General features: G+C 43.9%; 1 long non-coding RNA gene across 1 annotated transcript in view; it reads left to right on the top strand.

Moving 5' to 3' along the window:
- Positions 1–23,624, top strand: part of LOC130300432 (uncharacterized) — a 57,235-nt gene that overhangs the window by 7,999 nt on the left and 25,612 nt on the right. The gene's annotated exons all lie outside the window — the stretch shown is intronic.

Genomic DNA, 23,624 nt, shown 5'->3' with positions numbered 1-23,624 from the left:
GCAGCAACCATCTCCTCCGCCAGCTCCTGCACCTCCTCCGCAGCGAGTGGCCGCTCCTAGCCTCCGCTTGTCCCTGCCGGACAAATTTGATGGGGACTCTAGACTCTGCCGTGGATTTTTGTCTCAATGTTCCTTGCATATGGAGATGTGGTCGGACTTGTTTCCTACAGAACGGTCTAAGGTGGCATTCGTAGTAAGCCTTCTTTCAGGAAAGGCCTTGTCTCGGGCCACACCGCTCTGGGACCGCAATGATCCTGCCACAGCCACAGTCCTTCTTCGCTGAAGTCCGTAGTGTCTTCGAGGAACCAGCCTGAGCTTCTTCTGCCGAGACTGCCCTGCTGAACCTGGTCCAGGGTAATTCTTCTGTAGGCGAGTACGCCATCCAATTTCGTACTCTTGCTTCCGAATTATCTTGGTATAACGAGGCTCTCTGCGCGACCTTTAAAAAAGGCCTATCCAGTAACATCAAGGATGTGCTGGCCGCACAAGAGATTTCTGCCAACCTGCAAGAACTTATCCATTTGGCCACCCGCATTGACATGCGTTTTTCTGAGAGACATCAGGAGCTCCGCCAGGAAAAAGACTTAGATCTCTGGGCACCTCTCCCACAGTATCCTTTGCAATCTACGCCTGGGCCTCCTGCCGGTGAGGCCATGCAAGTGGATCGGTCTCGCCTGACCCAGGAAGAGAGGAATCGCCGTAGGGAAGAAAATCTTTGTCTGTACTGTGCCAGTACCGAGCATTTCTTGGTGGATTGCCCTATTCGTCCTCCACGTCTAGGAAACGCACGCACGCACCCAGCTCACGTGGGTGTGGCGTCTCTTGGTTCAAAGTCTGCTTCTCCACGTCTCACGGTGCCGTGCGGATTTCTCCTTCTGCCAACTCCTCCCTCTCAGCCGTGGCCTGCTTGGACTCTGATGCCTCTGGGAATTTTATTCTGGATTCTTTAGTGAATAAATTCTGCATCCCAGTGACCCGTCTCGTCAAGCCGCTCTACATTTCCGCGGTCAACGGAGTTAGATTGGATTGCACCGTGCGTTACCGCACAAAACCCCTCTTAATGTGCATTGGACCCCATCACGAAATGATTGAATTTTTCGTCCTTCCCAACTGCACCTCTGAGGTCCTCCTCGGTCTGCCATGGCTCCAGCTTCATTCTCCCACCCTTGACTGGACCACCGGGGAGATCAAGAACTGGGACTCTGCTTGCCATAAGAAATGCCTCCCCCCCCCCCCTCCCAGTCCCGTCAGGCAAGCCTCAGTGCCTCCTCGTACACCTGGTCCCCCCAAGGCTTATCTGGACTGTGCCTTGCCTCCTCATGGCCCCCGTCCTGGTGACACCCTGTCCCGTGCCATGCTTCACCCCCTGCCCTCCCTCCCCATTCCCACTCCTGCTGTACGACCTGCCTTTGAGGAAACCCTTCAATCACTCCCGGTGTCCTCATCCCATGGGAAGCAGTTGCCGGACAAAGAAAGGGGGAGACCTAAAGGGGGGGGGGGAACTGTTACGCCGAGTGCTCCGGGTCCCTGCTCCTCCCCGGAGCGCTCACGGCGTCTCTCTCCCTGCAGCGCCCCGGTCAGACCCGCTGACCGGGAGCGCTGCACTGACATTGCCGGCGGGGATGCGATTCGCACAGCGGGACGCGCCCGCTCGCGAATCGCATCCCAAGTCACTTACCCGTCCCGGTCCCCGGCTGTCATGTGCTGGCGCGCGCGGCTCCGCTCTCTAGGGCGCGCGCGCGCCAGCTCTCTGAGACTTAAAGGGCCAGTGCACCAATGATTGGTGCCTGGCCCAATTAGCTTAATTGGCTTCCACCTGCTCCCTGGCTATATCACATCACTTCCCCTGCACTCCCTTGCCGGATCTTGTTGCCTTGTGCCAGTGAAAGCGTTTAGTGTTGTCCAAGCCTGTGTTACCTGATCTCCTGCTATCCATATTGACTACGAACCTTGCCGCCTGCCCCGACCTTCTGCTACGTCTGACCTTGCCTCTGCCTAGTCCTTCTGTCCCACGCCTTCTCAGCAGTCAGCGAGGTTGAGCCGTTGCTAGTGGATACGACCTGGTTGCTACTGCCGCAGCAAGACCATCCCGCTTTGCGGCGGGCTCTGGTGAACATCAGTAGCCTCTTAGAACCGGTCCACCAGCAGGGTCCACGCCTATCCCTCGCTGACACAGTGGATCCACAACCTGATCGTGCCGAATCGTGACAAAGGTTATCTGGGTCAAGATAGCGGATAATGACACTCAGACGGAAGATGATAGCGGTGGTGCAATGTCTGAAAAAGTACGGTACAATATTGTAAAACAGAAGACAGGACGCGGCATACCAGCCTGAGGAAGCTCTGTGAAAGCGTGAAACAGTCTGTCCAGGTCCTGCATCCCGCCTCCACTTTTGCACCCACTCGCCACCATTGGAACGCCTGAATAAAGCTACATTGTATGGGGAGTGCTGTCCTGTCTTCTGTTTTACTATATTACAACATGTTATATTCTTATACCTAGGAGCAATATTATAGTAGTTATATTTTTGTTCATAGGTGACAGTATTATATTGGTTATATTCTTATACATATTTTCTGTGTTATATTAGGTTTATTCTGGTACCCTTGTTTAAGGGGTTGTAGTAAGAGAATTATTCATTTAATTTTACTCTGGCCCTGTGGTTGTCACGCCCCCTCCCATAGACTTGCATTGAGGGGGCGTGATGTCCCACGGGGCGGAGTCGTGACATAACAATACTTCGGCCCCGTGGTTGTCACACTGCACACTTGGAGCCTCCAGCGCTGTGGAGAGCTCACAAAGGTGGGTGCACAATGACAGATTGCGGGGGTCCCGCTGCTGGGGAACTCCTGCAACCTGTCATTGCACATCCACCTTTCAGACAGATAAGATCAGGGGATATGATGTATTAGGGCCGGAGTACCCCTTTAAACCCCACTGAAGCTTTCATGTGGGAGTGTGACTTTTCATCTTTAAAGGAGTAGTCCAGTGGTGACTCAGTGGTGAGCAACTTATCCCCTATCCTAAGGATAAGGGATAAGTTGCAGATTGCGGGGGGTCCGACCGCTGGGACCCCCTGCGATCTCCTGTACGGAGCCCCGACAGGCCGCGGGAAGGGGGCGTGTCGACCTCCGCACGAGGCGGCGGCCGACACGCCCCCTCAATACAACTCTATGGCAGAGCCGAAGCGCTGCCTTCGGCAATCTCCGGCTCTGCCATAGAGATGTATTGAGGGGGCGTGTCGGCCGCCGCTTCGTGCGGGGGTCGACACCCGCTATCTGGGCCGAGAGCTGGGGCCCCGTACAGAGAGATCGCAGGGGGCCCCAGTGGTCGGACCCCCTGCGATCTCAAACTTATCCCCTAGGATAGGGGATAAGTTTTTCACCACTGGACTACCCCTTTAAGTCAGCTCTAGTTTCTAAGGTCAGTCAGATTCTGGTGTTATAGTGCATCTTAAACCTGAAAACAAAAATGTGAAAAATATTTCTGCTTAGCTTTTGTTCTTATTACTATAAATTTTGACATTTGGTAAGTGAATTATTTTTTCTATTCAACTGATAACAATGTCATTCATCCCCCCCCCCCCCCCCCCCGATGACTGAATGTTATAAAAAAATAAAAAAGAGGTCTCTAATGTGGATTTTCTGTAATTGTTTTCCAAAATCTCCTTTAGCGCTGTGCATAGGGGTGCGCTTTTAAATGTAAACATTTTTTTTTTTTACAAATAACATTTCATTTTTATTGTACCAGTTATTAAAATTATGTTGAGATCAAGTATGGTATTATCTTGTTTTAGTACATGCATTATTGAGTGTGCGCAGGTGTGTTTGGAGGGTCGGGGATACAGGAAAAGTGCCTTTTTGCCTTTTTTGAATCTAAAAATATTGGGGTATTTACCTTCTGAAAAAGGGATTTCATTCCCTTAAAGACAACTATTATGTGTTTTAGTCACTTTAACACCTACTTAGATAAAGGCCATGGCTTCGAGAGAAAGTGGGCACAGTTTAAACACGACATTCTATACCAAAAATCTAGCCAAAATATTTTCAACAAAATTTTACCTCTCCAAGAGATCACCTCATTGAGAAGACCACTCCCTTGTCCAGACAAGTTTTCTGTGCAGATTTTTGGTTCCATCATATTTTTTACATTTTTTTTGAGAAGACCACTCCCTAGAAGACAAAATTTTTGTGCAATTTGCGTTGGCTATATCAAATAAGTGGTCTAAACCTAAGGCATAAATATACCAATCTAAAATTGAAGCAAATTTGTCAAAGAGTTTTATCCTATGTGGTGAAGTCAGATAATTTATAGACTATTTAGTTTACGGCCTTGTTCACATAACCATTGTGCTCCTATAAAGGAAGCTCCCTCAGCCAGTCCGTGGAAGGGGCGGGAGTTAAGTGGAGAAAAAAATAGCACATAACCAATTTTTTTTTGTCAGATCTAATCAACTTCTGTAAAATATTAGACACCCAGCGACCCTATTCAGGTCAATGGGACCATTGGGCGGTGTCAGTTGTGAACTGATCCATTCAGGAAAGAATGTTCTCAGAATGTTCCCAGAAAGATTGTTCTACCTTCACCCGGTATCATGTATGGCTAGTGTTTATGGCAGGATCTGCAAAATGATTGGTCACCAGATGATCATTTGTTCAACCACGACCTACTTCTACATAAAATGCACCTGTCACTTCAGGTGACTTTTCAGGAAAAGCTGCTCTGTGTGTGTATGTGAGGTGCAGCACTATTTCTGGTCATTATGTAACAATTTTTCAGCAGATTTCTGCTCTGCGGGCTTTATGTTTAATTTGCAGTTCTCCCAGAGCTAGTGGGCACAGCTTCTTCCCTCCATAGCCTTGTATTGCTTGTCTTGCAGGCACAGGACAAAGATGAGCTGATTTTCAGAGAAAACTTGAGCAGTAAGAGGGGGTGGGGGAACTTTGATAACAGGAGAAAGAAGCATTTTTGTCTAATAAGATATATTACAAATGTTCTAATATTCGCTTGTAATATAGACCTATGCTAAGTTTGTTCAAATGACAATGTCTGTTTAATGCACTACAACATAAAAAATAGGAATCATCCTGCTATTCCACCTGCTCATTTCTATTAATCTGTTTGGGGCAGTTACTCTCTCACAGCTGATCTATTGCTCTGGATCAGCTATCTTGACATCCAGCCTTCACTTTTTCAAAATGGAGTTCATAATGGTTAGTTTAACTTTAAAAGTCTCAGATTTATGCAGTTTTGTTCGGATTATGGGGTATTATCTAGTAGTTTGTCTTTGGTTCACAAGTTATTTCTTGGTACCGTATATGCTCGAGTATAAGCCGACCCGAATATAAGCCGAGACCCCTAATTTCAACCCAAAAACCCAGGAAAAGTTATTGACTCGACTATAAGCCTAAAGTGGGAAATACATCGTCACCGCCTGTTAATCCCTTCATCAGTGGTCTTCAACATCTGCGGACCTCCAGATGTTGCAAAACTACAACTCCCAGAATGCCCGGACAGCCGATGGCTGTCCGGGCATGCTGGGAGTTGTAGTTTTGAAACCTCTGGAGGTATGCAGGTTGAAGACCACTGCGACCTTCATCATCATCCAGACCCTTCTTTAGTTTTCTACTCACCTCCCCTCGGTGGGAAGGAAGAGTGAGCTGGTCCGGGCCATCTATGCTGCAGGGACCATCCAGTGGAGAGGGTTAGTCGTTCCGGGCTGTCCATCTTCACCGGGATGCCCTCTTCTCCGCTCCGGGCCGGCCCCGGACTAGTGATGTTGCCTTGACGACGACGCACAGGGACGTTCATGCGCAGGGACCTCACAGACCAGCTCACCCTTCCTTCCCACCGAGGGGAGGTGAGTAGAAAACTAAAGGGGGGTCTGGATGATGACGAAGGCCGCAGTGGTCTACAACCTGGGGACCTCCAGATGTTTCAAAACTACAACTCCCAGCATGCCGATGGCTGTCCGGGCATGCTGGGAGCTGTAGTTTTGCAACATCTGGAGGTCCGCAGGTTGAAGACCACTGAGAAGGGATTGACAGACGGAGAGTTCACTCGAGTATAAGCCGAGGGGGACGTTTTCAGCACGAAAAATTGTGCTGAAAAACTAGGCTTATACTCGAGTATATATGGTTTTCACTTCCTTGTCGAACCCCGGTACTTATATTTGCAAGTATCTTCTGTTCTGGAGAGTTATTCAGAGAATATTACAGGGACAACAAGGTTTAGTAGGCTCCTTCTTTGTATTTGTTCCTGTCTGCTTCACTCCCAGTTATTTATATTATCATTCGTTTGTTTCATCATCCATTCATCTCCAGTTCAAGTCCTCTATTTGTGAGATGATATTCTTATATTTATCTGTCAGTATTTATGCGTGTTGTGCCGGATTTTCTTGCAATTGTATGCTTATCACTTTGTTTGGTTGTACTGTAAGTCCTTGGGGTAACTGACAACTGTCACCATTGGGACTCAGGAAAAGTGACAGCTATATATGAAGCCAAGTCATGCTGTCTTTTGACCAGTTAGAATCAATATAGACCCTTCAGCCACTTTCTCACCCATTTCTCTCCAAGCACCCCATATTAGCCACATGGGCTGAATTCATAGTATAGACCTTAGTGGGTGGCATTAGGTCAATGCCAAGTCATTGCTGCATTATCTTTCGTGTTTTAATCAAGATGAGCCACTTTCCTGATGTGTGCTGGCTCAATGTTATTGCTGCCTCAGTCTAGTTAGCAGAAAGATATTTGGCAAACGCCGATGCCAAGCTAAAATGGATCTTCATAGCTGAGTGAAATTTGTTAACTACAATCTGATGAGTCCTTTGAACTTTGTTTTAATAGTGTCTGAATATGTTTGAATACGAGCGCTGGCAAACGTTGGGGCGAATGAAACATAATAAAATAAAAATGTTCCTATATGCAGTGAGAAATATGTGAAAATAATGGACCAGGTTCACCCAAATGAACTTATGATGAGTAGGAGTCATTATTGGAACAAAGGGAAATTGTTGTCATTTTTCACCAGAATCATTTTCTAAGCTTGGAATGAATACGAGAATACAAATCTAATGGAAATTTACTTTTTAAAATGGCCCAGGATTTAAAGGTGCAAATCTAGATTGCCCCTTTGAGAACACTGGTGCCAATGGTACCCAAGGGCAGCGCTAGATGTACAGAGTCGTGAAATGGGTGGTCACTGATAGCTGTTATGTCTACTACTATTCCCCTTCACTTGCATTTATATATTGGTGCAGTGACCCACGGGGAAGACATGGTGGTAGGACAATGTCAGGGAATACTTGTAGTTCCACACATTGAATGGTTAAGATGTCACAGTGGCTGCAGTGTAAAGTTAAGTTGGACCCCAATTGTTACCAAGAGAGGGTTTGCCGACAGTCAATCTTTATTTCCTGGAGCCCTTTCCAACTAACAATGTCCTGGCTGGTGATATCTAAAAGGCCCAGTTGAAAACCAAGAAATCAAGACTCCAGGGTGTTCCAGCAAAATGGGTAATTTTACTGAACTTTATCCACAAAGTTTGAGGCACAGAGCATAAACAGTTCCAAGGACAGTTCATGTAAAGGTAGATGGCACTGAAGGCATTAGCCCATGTGGTGTTAAGGTTGTAAGATAAGTAGTTGTTGAGGCTGTAAACTTCTTGGGTGGACTCGAAGGATTACTGCAGGTTGGATTCCAGCAGTGAACTGTCAATCTGGCCCGATCGGAGGTCCACCAAGCTAAGGGGCTTCCAAATTGCTATCCCATTAGACTTAAATTTCAGTCAAAAGAAATAAAGTCCTTCAGACCAGGGCAAAGTGCATACCTAGGATATCTTAAAAAGACAGCATGGTAGCCATTTCTGGTTTGACATGAGCCTGGTACTCATTAACAACTTACTCGTGTAACTTAAACTCTTGACTTAAAGGGGTACCTAGGGATAAGATGTTTGATCGCAGAGGGGCCGGCTGCTGGGACCTATCCCCCAACACCCCCCACGCGCGTGATCTCCAGCACAGCACCCCTTAATCCGATGCACAGAGTGAACTCCACTCTGTGCCACATGACGGGCGCCGGCCCGAGGATCAGACATTTTATGATCAATCGTTTGGATAGGGGATAAGATGTTTAGGGGCGGAGTACGCCTTTAATACACAAACAGCAGCTTCTTTAGACTGGAGGCTCTGAGATCTGAAAAAGTTGAGTTTCTAAAGGGAACCTATTATACTAGGCCCACCTTTACTCCAGAAAGTTCTAGAGACTTCTAAGGAGTTAAAGAGGTACTGGTGCCAGAAAGTTATACAGATTTGTAATTTATTTCTATTTGAAGATTGTAATTCTTCTAGTACTTCAGTTGTTGTATGCTCCAAAGGGAGTTGTGTAGTTCTTTCCAGTCTGACCACAGTGCTCTCTGCTGCCACCTCTATCCATGTCATGAATTGTCCAAGGCAGGAGAGGTTTACTAAGAGCATTTGCTCATGCTCTGGACAGTTTCTGACACAGACAGAGATGTCAGCAGAGAACACTGTGGTAAGAATGAAAAGGACTACGCAACTTCCTCTGGAGTATACAGCAGCTGATAAGTACTGGAAGGATTAACATTTTTTAATATAAGTAATTTACAAATCTGTTTAACTTTCTGGCAACAGTTGATTTTAAAACCTTTTTTTTTTTTTTTTTCCTTCCGGAGTACCATTTTATACTAAGGCACAACTTGAAACAATACAGGATCTAACACCATTGACCATTCCCTTCAGGCGGTGGTGATAATTGGCCTGATGTAGCTGTGTGTGTATAGCAGAGCTGACTATGTGTGTGTGTATAGCAGAGCTGAGTATGTGTATGTGTATAGCAGAGCGTAGTATGTGCGTGTGTGTAGAGCAAGGCCTGCAGCTGATTGGGGATCACACTGACGTAAGGCTGCATTCACATAACGTTTGGGGCATACAGCAGCCGGCTGCCGTATGCCCAAAACATGGAGTAACTATATGGGGTACTGAGGGGGTACCACCCAGGACTATGTGCTAAAGGAGACCAAAAATTTTGAATTTACCCAACATGAAGAGTTCGGATAAATAACATATGATAGTTGTAAGGCCGTGGTACAGATTTTACACTGGGGTCCAAGTGCTTCATGTTATGTCTTAAGAAGAGACTGAATATAATTATTGACAGTATTTGATTCAAGGGCTTATCTATTTCTATCTAACCTTAGAAGAAAATAAAGATGTCTCTGGCCCTGACTGCACATACGTCAAGAACAGTGGCATTCAGGAATTAAAAGAACCTTTCTACAGCAGGTCTTACGTAAACTACTATAGACATGTAGATTGGGACCATTTCCGTCCTCAGTGGGGGCAGCGATCGATTCCTGCCTGTTATACGTGCAGGCGGTGATTCTCAATACCGCAATTTAGAATGATTCAGATCTCACTGTAAAGTTCCAGAAACCAGCAGCTTCAGTCCCTGCCAGAATCAGCCCAACCTTCTCCTTAATCACAGCGAGCGCGATTCTTAAAGTTCGCAGTCTGAGGATGACATTAGGAATCTTATCACAAAACATCCTAAAGGTTATCAGCCATCCTCAAAGCAACTTACCTAAAGAGCCAGCAAAACGGAGGATCTGCAAACCACACGGGTCACATCGGGCTACAACATGATGTACATCACCAGCAGAAGGGGTGGCTGCGGGCACAATTATTTATCAAATTAGAATAAAAGGGTTCCCTTTACAAATATATTATAAAATGACACTGATACAGAATTTAGGACCCGACATTTAGAGTAGGTTTTAGTGGGGAATGAGGAATATTTAGGGTTTTGTTAGGAGGGTCCATGACATCTGTGTAATCCTTGACTACCTTTTCGGAAATTTTTTTTTTTTTAAAAAGGCACATTAGATCCCTCTACTCTCAGACTTGTCACCTAATACTGTGTAAATCCCACTTGTCCTATCGAAACAACTCTGATTCATTGAGGCATGGACTCCATAAGTCCTCAGAAGGTGTCCTGTGGTATCTGCAACAAGATGTTAGCAGAAGATACTGTAAGTCCTGTAAATTGTGTTACAGTCTTAAAGGGGTACTCCACTGGGGAATAAAAATCTTTTAAATCAACTGGCCCCAGAAAGTTAAACATATTTGTGAATTTCTTCTACTAAAAAATCTTTGCTGCTGTATGCTCCACAGGAAGTTCTTTTATTTTTGAATTTCCTTTCTGTCTGACCACAGTGCTCTCTGCTGACACCTCTGTCCATGTCAGGAACTGTCCAGAGCAGGAGAGGTTTGCTATGGGGATTTTCTCCTACTCTGGACAGTTCCTGATATGGACAGAGGTGTCAGCAATGTAGTCAGTCAGAAAGGAAATTTAAAAAGAAAAGAACTTCCTGTGTAGCATACAGCAGCTGATAAGTACTGGAAGAACTAAGATTTTTATATAGAAGTAATTTACAAATCTGTTTAACTTTCTGGCACCAGTTGATTTAAAATAAAATAAAAGGTTTTCCGGCAGAGTGAGTACCCCTTTAATGGGTTGGGCTTGTTTTTCCTGCATATCCTACAGATGCTTGGTCAGTTTGAAATCTAGGAAATTTGAAGGCCCCCTTGCGCTCTGGTCATGTTCCTGAACAGTTTTTGCAGTGCGGTCGGGGCATTATCCTGCTGGAAGAGGCCAATGCCATTAGGGAATTCAGTTGCCATGAAGGGAGGACTTGGTCTGTTCAATGTTTAGATGGGTGGTTTAGTTGCGCAACTAGAGTCACTTGTTCTTCTACAAAATTGTGGCTATATTCTGACACCCTGTGGCTTTACCACAGCCCCCTCAGGTGAGCACTGCCTGACATTTATATACGATTTACACTCTGATAATGTTACCCGATGTGGTGCTCCACCTTTTTTCTTTTTGTTATTCCCATAGGTAGGTGGTACGTGTCACAGTAACTCCTGCCTCTGCCGACTTATCTTCTTCCTATAGAGCAGTAGTCTTCAACCTGCGGACCTCCAGATATTGCAAAACTACAACTCCCAGCATGCCCGGACAGCTGTTGGCTGTCTGGGCATGCTGGGAGTTGTAGTTTTGCAACATCTGGAGGTCCCCAGGTTGGAGACCACAGCTATAGAGCATCCTGTTGCTATCTCTACCTGGTAAGTGATGCACCCAGTGTGATTGTTTTTACTAGGCTGCCTTCTATTATTATTCCTTGATTTAGTTCTGATGATCCTGTACTTACTGTAAGCACTTACAACAATGCACAAAGGCCAACATGGGCACTATGACTGGAATGTAGGGGTGTGAATCGCCAAGAATTTGGCGATTCGATTCGAATCGCGATACCAGTGTGGCGATTCGATATATCGCGATATATCGCGATACCGTCTAGGTGACGATACATCGCGATATATCGCCCACCTGGGAGCATTCATAGATCCCAATAGACGCCGCTGTCAGCTTTGACAGCGGCGATCTAGTACTCCGGTGCTCACTTTTCTCATGTTATCCCGTCCGGGCTGCAAAATAAAATAAAACGCACTTTATCTTACCTGCCAACGAGCCCGCGGAGCTCCGGTACAGTCCGGTACAGGTGTTCGGTCCCCGGGCTGTATTCTTCTTACTTCCTGTTAGTCCGGCACGTCACATGGAGCTTCAGCCTATCACCAGCCGCAGCGATGTCCCGCCTCCGCTGGTGATAGGCTGAAGCTCCATGTGACGTGCCGGACTAACAGGAAGTAAGAAGAATACAGCCCGGGGACCGAACACCTGTACCGGACTGTACCGGAGCTCCGCGGGTTCGTTGGCAGGTAAGATAAAGTGCGTTTTATTAAAAATTCCACATCCCTAAAAGAATCGATTCAAAAATATTTTGAATCGATTCTGTATCGGCAAATGAAAAATCGCGATTATCGCGAGAATCGATTTTTTCTTACATCCCTACTGGAATGTGACTGGGTAGCACAATACACAGGAACCCTTAGTCTACATGTTGTCCTTTCTTGGAGCACTTTTGGTAGGCACTAACCGCTGGGAACACCCTACAAGACCTGCCATTTTGGAAATGCTCTGTCTCAGTCATCTAGTCACCACAATTTGGCCCTTGTCAGAACTCAGAATCACTCAACATTTCCTTGTGTGGTGTCCCGATACCGTATTGCATACCATACCTAGTGTAGAGGTCCCCAAAGTCAGAGTATCTACTCTCAGGTAGGATCCCTCAGGTGGGACAACCCCTAGTCGCCTCTCCTCAAGTCTAATTCTCTAATGTTGATATATATATATATATATATATATATATATATATATATATATAAAATAATAATGTATATCTAAGATAATGTAAAGTACTTACCTTGTTTAGCGTCGCAGGACCTTCGGTCATGTGACCAGGTTAATATCCTCTATGGTATGTTGGAGGACCTTTGAAGGTCCTTGGGTCACGTGTTGCCCACAAGTCTTTGTAATCGTGATTGACACAAGTATGGAGCAATTAGCGTTAGTCCAGCCCCTGCCCATACAAGGGAGCTGTAGCCAATTATCGCTCTCTTGGGTTGCTGCTCTCATCAATGCCGGACTAGCAGGATGGATCTGCGTAACTTGTAAAGATACGCTAGGCCTGAAAACCTACCGGCCTCAGCTGAACTAAAACTGTGAATTCTAAACTACCCCCGCTAAGGCTAGCGTGACTTCTGGACCGCAACTTAATCCTCTAAATCCAGTGGAACAGCACCTAATACTTAAAGACTCTAAATTGCTAAAGTCCCAACCTTTGGCAATCTCCAAAGAAAGCAGTTGTATGTATAGAGACTGTTCAGTTTATGAAGCTTGCAGAAAATCTTCAGTAAAAGTTATACCTGTTTCAGAAAACTCTTCGGTTGTGGACATTCCATTATTATCTACCTCCCTATCGCTCTTGGGAAGGGTGGCGGTAGGACAAGCATTACCGAGGAGCCCTCACCCTGGTGTCTCGAATAGCAAGGATTAACAAGAACCATTTAATCAATGTACAGCTACACTCCCCATACCCTACATCCCCCAGGCTATCACACTTGTTTCCAAGATCAAGTTTAAAAACTCATAGGGGGAGAGTTATCAATACCACTGTAGAGGAAAAGTGACCAGTTGCCCATAGCAACCAATCAGATTGCTTCTTTCATTTTTCAGAGGCCTTTAAAAAAAAAAAAGTTTATGGGAAGGGGGCACGACCACCGTCACATAGAGTGACGTCACACTTGTAGTGGCTAACGGGACCGGTTTTAACTGCAACCCTTGCGTCCCCTTTTGCTACCCAACTGACAGATCCCTTCATCATTAAATAATTCAGTTTCTTTACTGCCCATTTCACTGGTCTAATCAGGAACAAACTGCCTATGTCTAATTAACCAGAGAAAGGCCATAGGCCCCACCAGAAAAGGAGCCTTGCTCTGGTTAATTAGAAATGGGCCGCTTGACCCTGATTAGGCCACTGGAAGTAAAACGGGCAGACATTGATATCGCTCTTTTCTCCTACTAATTGTAAAGGGTGGAAAACTGGGCAGTAGCCAGAACCTCGAAGATAGGATCACAAAAGCAAATTAACAATGAAGTCATAACCATGTACACTGAGAGGTGTTCCTAAATGGGCACCATCACAGAATGTTAAAGGGGTTATCCAGGAAAAAAACTTTTTTTTTATTTATTTTTATTTTTTTTATATATCAACTGGCTCCAGAAAGTTAAACAGATTTGTAAATTACTTCTATTAAAAAATCGTAATCCTTTCAGTACTTATGAGCTGCTGAAGTTGAGTTGCTCTTTTCTGTCTAAGTGCTTTCTGATGACACCTGTCTCGGGAACCGCCCAGTTTCGAAGCAAATCCACATAGCAAACCTCTTCTACTCTGTGCAGTTCCCGAGACAAGCAGAGATGTCAGCAGAGAGCACTGTTGCCAGACAGAAAACAACAACTCAACTTCAGCAGCTGATAATTATTGAAAGGATTAAGATTTTTTAATAGAAGTCATTTACAAATCTGTTTAACTTTCTGGAGCCAGTTGATATAAAAAAAAAAAATTAAAAAAATAAATTAAAATTTTTTTTCCCTAGAATACCCATTTAATTATGTCAGCGGGAAGAGGTTTAGAGGCTTTAAACATGACTGGGGATATTATATAAGCCAGAATCTTTTCCAAAAGGAAAAAAAAAAACAATTTGGTTGTTACATCAAACAGTGCAATCCCGGTATCCTACAGTGCACCTATCTATAATGCAATATTTTTTGGCATTTACAGTATGAATAGTGTTGAGTGGCATAGGCCATATTCGAATTTGCGATATTTTATATTCGCTAAATTCGCATATTCGTAATATTGGCTTTTTTTTGCATATGCGTAAATTTGCATATGTTAAAATGTATGCACTTTATAGCAAGTATACCAGTGTAACTTGATAGAAGCAGCAGAAGGGAGGGATCAATATTCGTGAATATTTGCATATGCGAAAATTTGCACGCCAGTCTCACACAGTAGTACTAGAGCCTTCTTTACACCACACAAGCTGGAAGCAGAAAGGGATGATCACTGGGGTGTGTACTGTGGAATAAAAAGTGAATATTCATAACTTCGAATATATAGTGCTATATTCGCGAATATTCACGAAATCGCGAATATGCAATATTCGCGAATAAAATTCGAATTATGAATATTCGCGAGCAACGCTAAGTATGAACAGTATTGTGCATATACTTTATGGGAGAATCATATGTGTATTGTATTGTATTATTTAACTCTTTGTCATCTTTGTCATTTAACTCTTTGTCTTTGGCATCAACCAGGCCACAATTTTACCAATGGGCCCAATGTTCATTGTATGCTATTGGGGCAGTCTGACCCTATGAATTAGTCTCCTTATGGCTCCTGTTGAAGTACCGCATTTTTCGCCCTATAGGACGCACCAGCGTATAAGACGCACCCAATTTATAGGTGCAAAACCTAAAAAAAATTAAGATTTTGAACCCAATAGTGGTCTTCAACCTGCGGACCTACAAATGTTGGCTGTCCGGGCATGCTGGGAGTTGTAGTTTTGCAACATCTGGAGGTCCGCAGATTGAAGACCACTGCATAGGAGGTAATACTCACGTGTCCCCGCCGCTCCGGACCCGTCACCGCTGCCCTGGATGTCGCTCCATCGCTGTCGCCGTGTCCCCGTCGCTCCGGAACGTCTCTGCTGCCGGCCGGGTATCCTCGCTCTCCATCGCCGCCATCACGTCGTTACGCACGCCGACGCACGTATGCGACGACGTGATGATGAGGAAGGAGAGCGCCGGCCATACAGGGGATCCCTGAACGGAGAAGACACCGAGGAGGCAGGTAAGGTCCCTCCCGGTGTCCTGTAAGCACTAACCCAGTTATTCAGTCGGGCTGTTCGGGACCACCGCGGTGAAATCTCGGCGGTCCCGAACAGCCCGACTGAACAGCCGGGTTAGTGCCACTTTCCCTTCTGACGCGGCGGTCAGCTTTGATCGTCTGAAGGGTTAATACAGGGCATTACCGCGATCGGTGATGTCTTGTATTAGCCGCAGGTCCCGGCCGTTGATGGCTGCAGGGACCGCCGCGATAGGGGTGTATTCGCCGTATAAGACACACCGACTTTTCCCCCCAGTTTTGGGGAAGAAAAAGTGCGTCTTATATGGCGAAAAATACGGTATACCTCTAATGATGGTCCAAGTGGTGGCAATTTCTGGTTTTGCCTGAAGTCCCATAAATTTACATGGGATTTCTGCCATATACGTCTCCACATAGCGATAGTCTCGGGGCAAGTCCCAGGCTCAGAAGCTGCCACAAATATTAAACAGTTATCCTTCTGCTGGGACCAAGATTAGAGGTACACTTTAAAAGGGATACTCTGGTGGAATTTAAATTTTTTAAATTTTTTTAGTTTTTAGATCAACTGGCGCCAGAAAGTGATACAGATTTGTAAATTACTTCTATTTAAAAATCTTAATCCTTCCAATATTTATCAGCTGCTGTATACTACAGAAGAAGTTGTATTTCTTTCTGGAATTCTTTTCAGTCTGACCACAGTGCTCTCTGCTGACACCTCTGTCCGTATCAGGAACTATCCAAAGTACAAGCAAATCCCCATAGCAAACCTCTCCTGCTCTGGACAGTTCCTGATAAGGACAGAGGTGTCAGCAGAGAGCACTGTGGTCAGACAGAAAGGAAATTCAAAAAGGAAATAACTTCCTCTGTAGTATACAGCAACTGATAAGTACTGGAAGGATTACGATTTTTAAATAGAAGTAATTTACAAATCTGTTTAACTTTCTGGCAATGGAGTACCCCTTAAACCACAAAACACCTCATGAATGTTCCAACAACCATCTTAATGAAAGTATAATTGTGTAATTTGGGATTGAAATATTGATAAGGTTATTCTCAGACAACCCAAAGCTCATGTGAAAGTACAAGGTGTTCCTTATAAATAATGGGAACATACAGGCATGAGTCTGACTTTACAAGCCAAAATATGAAGAAAAAATTAAATACTTTTTAAATAATTAAGAAGAAAATTTCCATTTATGTGGCTGTGAATCACTTCTATAATACAAGGTTTATTGCTCTTACTTAGCATTTTATTCTTCCTTCTTTATTAATATGTATCCACAGGGTCTTTCTTATAGAGAAACAGGTGACTCTTCACCGCAAAAAACTTCAGATATCAAATGAACACATTGTGCCGCAGACTCTTAAAGGGGTTTATCCAAAGCATAGGGGATAAGATGTCTGATTGCGGGGGGTCCCACAGTTCACGGCGTTCATTTAGATTGGCCGCGTGGTGATTGGCCGGCACCATCCGGCCAATCACTGCTCTGAGCTGCAAATATGAATCAGTGATGTGAATTTCTATTCACATCACTGGCAGAACAGAGTTCCGAGCAGAGTTGTGGAGCACAGAAGAGCCACTCCGCATCTCAGCAATATAAAGGACGATCGCAACGGGTGTCAGGAGTGACACCCGCTGCGATCTGTCTATTAGTACAGGTACTTCAGTTCCCAGCATGAAACAGTCTGTTCCATGCTGGGAGTAGTAGTGCCTAAATAATGTATAAAATAAAGTTACAAATAAAGTAAAAAACACACTTTATTTAACACATAATTAAAATACATTATTAATAAAAAGTTTCACAAAATGAATTACATAGTTAGTACGGTCGAAAAAAGACATATGTCCATCAAGTTCAACCAGGGAATTAAGGGGTAGGGTGTGGCGCGATATTGGGGAAGGGATGGGATTTTATATTTCTTCATAAGCATTAATGTTATTTTGTTCCAGGAATGTATCTAATCCTGTTTTAAAGCTGTTCATTTTTCCTGCTGTGACCAGTTCCTGAGGTAGACTGTTCCATAAGTTCACAGTTCTCATGGTAAAGAAGGCGTGTTGCCCCTTGAGACTAAACTTTTTCTTCTCCAGACGGAGGGAGTGCCCCCTCGTCCTTTGGGGGGGTTTAACCTGGAACAGTTTTTCTCCATATTTGTTGTATGGGCCATTAATATACTTATATACATTTATCATATCCCCCCTTAAACGTCTCTTCTCAAGACTAAACAATTGTAACTCCTTTAATCGCTCCTCATAGCTAAGATGTTCCATGCCCCATATTAGTTTAGTCGCACATCTCTGCACCCTTTCCAGCTCCACAGTGTCCCTTTTATGTACAGGCGACCAAAACTGAACAGCATATTCCAGGTGAGGCCGTACCAATGCTTTATAAAGGGGGAGTATTATGTCCCTGTCCCTTGAGTCCATGCCTCTTTTTATACATGACAATATCCTGCCGGCCTTGGAAGCAGCAGCCTGACATTGCATGCTATTCTGTAGTCTGTGATCTACAAGTACACCCAGATCCTTCTCTACCAGTGACTCTGCCAGTTGAATCCCCCATAAGACATACGATGCATGCAGGTTATTAGTACCCAGATGCATAACTTTACATTTATCCACATTGAACCTCATTTGCCAAGTGGATGCCCAGACACTTAGTCTATCCAAGTCATCTTGTAACTTATGCACATCCTCTATAGACTGTACCGTGCTACAAAGCTTGGTGTCATCTGCAAAGATAGAAACAGAGCTGTTAATACCATCCTCTATATCATTGATAAATAAATTAAACAACAGCGGGCCCAGTACTGAACCTTGGGGTACACCACTAATTACCGGGGACCAATCAGAGTACGAATCATTGACCACCACTCTCTGGGTACGATCCATGAGCCAGTGTTCAATCCATTTACAAATTAAAGTCAGATGTCTATGAGGGACAGTATCAAACGCTTTAGCAAAATCCAGAAACACTATATCCACAGCCATTCCTCTGTCAAGGCTTCTACTCACCTCTTCATAAAAGCAAATTAGATTGGTTTGACAACTTCTATCCTTAGTAAACCAATGCTGGCTATCACTTATAGTACAATTATCCCCTATGTATTCCTGTGTGTAATCCCTTATAAGTCCTTCAAACAATTTACCCACAATGCACGTTAAACTTACCGGTCTATAGTTTCCTGGGGAAGTCCTAGAGCCCTTTTTGAAGATTGGCATCACTTTCGCCTTGCGCCAGACACCAGAGAATGTCTAAATATCATGAACAAGGGTACAGATATTACTGAACTTACCTCTCTAAGAACTCTTGGGTGCAATCCATCCGGCCCTGGAAATTTGCTTACATTTACTTTACTTAACTTACCTTGTACCATCTCTACATTAAGCCAGTTCAGTACATTACATGATGTGTTACCAGCACTGACCTGGCCAATGTCAGCTCCTTCTTCCGTAGTGTATACAGAACTAAAGAACCCATTCAGTAGCTCCGCCTTCTCTTGATCGCCCGTGACAACCTCCCCATTATCATTATTAAGGGGTCCTACATGCTCTGTCCTTGGTTTTTTTGCATTTATATATCTAAAAAAATATTTAGGATTAGTTTTGCTTTCTTTGGCCACCTGTCTCTATTTTTGCATTTTTGCTGTTTTTATTACATTTTTACAGATTTTATTAAGCTCCTTGTACTGTTTAAATGTTATCGCTGACCCATCAGATTTGTATTTTTTGAAGGCTATTTTTTTGTTGTTTATTGCTCTTTTAACATCATTTGTCAGCCATGTAGGATTTAGTTTTAGTCGTTTATATTTGTTCCCCTTTGGTATATATTTAGCTGTATAGTTATTTAGAGTTGATTTAAAGATGTCCCATTTACCTTCTGTATCAGTATTTGAGAACACCTCCCCCCAGTCTATGTCCTGTAGTGCAGCTCTCAGCCCAAGGAAATTTGCCTTTTTAAAGTTATATGTTTTTGCCTTCCCCCTCTGTCTTTGTTTTCTACATTTTAAGTCAAAAGTAACTATATTGTGGTCGCTATAACCAAGGTTTTCTCTCACAGTTACATTACCAATCAGCTCTGCGTTGTTGGAAATGATCAGATCCAACAAGGCATCACTTGTTGTTGGGTCCTCCACAAACTGGCCCATAAAATTATCCTGCAATAAATTTAGGAATTGTCGCCCCTTTTGTAGTTTTAGCCAACCCCGGACCCCAATCTATATCTGTATAGTTAAAATCTCCCATTATTACCACTGTACCTGCCCGGGCGGCCCTCTCTATTTGTTTATGCAGCCGACCTTCTATCTCTTCAGTGATATTAGGGAGTCTGTAGATTACACCAAGTATTATTTTTTCAGTATTTCCCTCCTTTTGTAATTCTACCCACAGTGATTCCACCTCCTCAGAATCATCACACACTATGGCATCGTTCACATTGACTTTCATACCACTTCTTACATACAGACAGACTCCACCACCTTTTCTGTTCATTCTATCCTTGCAAAACAATGTAAACCCCTGCAGATTAACGGCCCAGTCATGCGAGGAGTCCAGCCATGTCTCAGTGACCCCAACTATATCAATATGTTCCTCCAGTATCAAGGCCTCAAGCTCCCCAATTTTATTTGCTAGGCTTCTGGCATTTGTGAACATACACTTTACATTTCCATCCTTTATGTTATTGGGGTTAATGGGATTCAAGGGTGTAAGTTTTATTTTCCTATGAAGCCTATTCCTATTAACTATTCTAATCCCTCCCTCCGCTCCACCCCCAGGTACATTTATAATTCCCAGCTCTCTATCTACACTATCTTCCCCCTCTTTGCTGTAGGTTCCCTCCCCCCAAGTCCCTAGTTTAAACACTCCTCCACGCTTCTAGCCATCTTCTCCCCAAGCACAGCTGCACCCTCCCCATTGAGGTGCAGCCCGTCCCTACGGTAGAGCCGGTAACCGACAGCGAAGTCAGCCCAGTTCTCCATGAACCCAAACCCTTCCTTCCTACACCAGCTTCTGAGCCACTTGTTTACCTCCCTGATCTCCCGCTGCCTCTCTGGTGCGGCTCGTGGTACTGGTAGTATTTCAGAAAATACTACCTTGGAGGTCCTTGCCTTAAGCTTGCGGCCTAAGTCCCTGAAATCATTTTTAAGGACACTCCACCTACCTCTTACTTTGTCATTGGTGCCAATATGTACCATGACTGCTGGGTCCTCTCCAGCCCCGCCCAGCAACCTGTCAACCCGATCCGCGATATGCCGAACTCGTGCGCCAGGCAGACAACACACTGTTCGGCGATCCTGGTCTTTGTGACAGATTGCCCTGTCTGTCCCCCTAATAATTGAGTCCCCCACCACTAGTACCTGTCTGGCCTGCCCTGTACTCCTGCCTCCCTCCTTACTGGAGCAGACACCCCCTTGGCGGTCAGAGGCAGTATCCTGCTGCAGTTCTGCTAGCTCTGTAATGGCAACCCCCTCATCTGCCAAGCGGGCAAACTTGTTGGGGTGTGCCAGTTCAGGACTAGCCTCCCTGACACTTTTTCCCCTACCCCTCTTTCTAACTGTAACCCAGCTAACTGCCTGACTGTCCTGCAACTCCGTCCCACTGTCCTCCCCCACCTCTATTCCCGAGAGTGCCTGCTCAGTGAGCATTAGACTCCTCTCCATGTTGTTAATGCTTCTCATTGTTGCCAGTCGCCCCTCTAGATGCAGGATCTGGGCTTCCAAACGGACAACTAGCACACATCTCACACAACAATATGCACCCTCAAACTGTTGTTCAAGGATTGCATACATTGAACAGGATGTACATTGGACTGCATTTTCCAACATGGAGGCCATCTAGTAATGGGGATTTCACAAATGTATAGGCAAAAACATACAGTCAAAATTACACTTAAAATTTTTTGGAGACCTTGTGGGTTCAGAAATTAACACTCACAGCGATCTCAACTTCCTGCTTTCAAACTCCTGTTTTTGAAACTCCTCTTTCACGCCCCCTCTTACACAGCAACACTCAGAAGAGCAAGCTGTATATTAGTAGTATATTATTATTAGTAGTATTATTATTATTATTAGTAGTATATTATGTTTATTATTACATTACATCCATTTTTAGTATTGCCGGCTACATTTTTATGTCCCTGCCCGTTCGCATAAATTGGTCCCTGTTCGAAAATTTATAAAAATTTTGTTCTAGAAAATATAAATTTCATACCCTACAATTTTTTCCATCTGTACTGTATTTTTTTTTATTTTATTTTTTCAATGGTGACCTACGAAATTGAAATTGAAAAAAAAAAAAGCTAACTCCATTCCTTTTTTGGATCGCGTTATAGAAAGGGAGTGGGCGAAGGGCATACAGGTATTCCCTCTGTCCTCAACAGGTTAATGACATAGACAGTGCATGTTTAGGGTCCATGTCAGGAACTGCCGGAGCAGGAGAAAATCCCCATAGCAAACCTTTCCTGCTCTGGACAGTTCCTGATATGGACAGGGTCAGCAGAGAGCACTGTGGTCAGACAAAAAGGAAATTCAAAAAGAAAAGAACTTCCTCTGGAGCAGCTGATAAGTACTGGAATAGTTAAGATTTTTAAATAGAAGTAATTTTCAAATCTGTTTAACTTTCTGGCACCAGTTGATTTAAAAAGTTCCCCTGTAAAGAGGACTAAGCTAATGTTTTTCCTAGCAGCGACAACTGAACTGGACACAAGGCAAAAATCATACACATGAAATAAAGACATGTTTTTAGCTGTTATTAAAACATAAACATTATTTTTTTTTTGTATGTCATGGTGTCCATCAAGTTGATGGGAAGAAAGATGCCCAATGAAAGACCTGAACACTACATTCAAGTAAGTAGGCTGTAGAGAGATCTGTACCGCTTCATAAAGTGAACGTTTCAAGCATTGTATTGTAAATAGCAAATTAAGTTGTGCTGAGTGGCCTTACTGATCTACTGATGTTAAGTTGAGCGTTCCTTTAAGGATGAGTGCCTCTACTATGAGGGGTTTGGACTATGTTAACCACTTGATGGCTTGGGACTGTATTCCTGCTACAGAATTGATTGTGCAACACTTATTTCTGTAACAACTATTTGTATTCACAGCCATGGATATTTGGGAAGTTCATGGAAGTTTATGGCATAGTGTCCCAGAGGAAACATGGGAAATGTGGCAGGGATTAACAGTATAAGGCGGGCAAAGCTGACAATGATTCTGACTGATTTGTTGGAGCACCAAATGGTCCCCAGCCCGAGAATAAGGATGGCTCAGAAATTGTTCATACAACTAGGATTGTTCTGCAACCTTCATTTGTACTCCACAACTAACTTTGTACGACATCCAACAAGTGTTCTGTGCCACTACATTTGTGTAAATTGTACCACTGCTCAAGAAGAAGCCCAGAAATTATTCATATCACTAAGGTTGTTCTGCAACATTCATGCTAAGTTTGTATGACAACCATCAAGTGTACTGTGTCACTAAGTTCGTTCTACAATTATGAAGAACATTGTGACATAATTACAGAAATTGTTCAGATCACTAAGTTTGTTCTGCAACTTTCATGTGAACTCCACTACTAAGCCTGTCAGCTGCCAGCACAGCTCAGACCGACATTGCCAGGTTCACGCGAGTCCAACCTGGCAAACCTGACAAAGTTCGTTTCGAATCTGTGTTTGGGTGGCTTGGCTCTCTCAACTCTATACGACACCCTGTCGTTCTGCAATTATCAAGTATATTGTGCCACTGTTCAAGGAAAATGAAATAGTTTTGTTTATACTGTGTCATTCTATGGGAGCTCTCAGATAAATTCTAAGTGAATCAAAGAGAGTTAATTTATTAAAGATTATTTGCTAAAAACTGACTTCCTATCTCCTTGAGAACCCATAACTAAATATTTTGTTGTCTACTCTAGATCTCCTTTCCTATTCTCTCTCAGCTTGCTATCAAGTTCTACCTACTTTACACTAATAAAACATCCCTCCATTTATCATTTTGTTATTAAACAGAAGACTCGGCTCAGGATTTTCTTGTTTTCTTCATGAGGTCTGTGAAAATAATAACTCATTGAAGTCACCCAAGAGAAGCCGAAAATCCAACCTCTACACAATAAAATTTTGTATACGATTGGAGCTGTGTCAGAAGCCAAGTGTCTGGGATTTATTAAAGGGGTATTCCAGGAAAAACCTTTTTTTTTTCTATATCAACTGGCTCCAGAAAGTTAGACAGATTTGTAAATTACTTCTATAAAAAAAGATCTTAATCCTTTCAATAAT

This window comes from Hyla sarda, chromosome 1 (assembly GCF_029499605.1).
Source record: "Hyla sarda isolate aHylSar1 chromosome 1, aHylSar1.hap1, whole genome shotgun sequence".
Taxonomy (NCBI): Eukaryota; Metazoa; Chordata; class Amphibia; order Anura; family Hylidae; genus Hyla; species Hyla sarda.
This window is presented reverse-complemented; position numbering and strand designations above follow the sequence as displayed.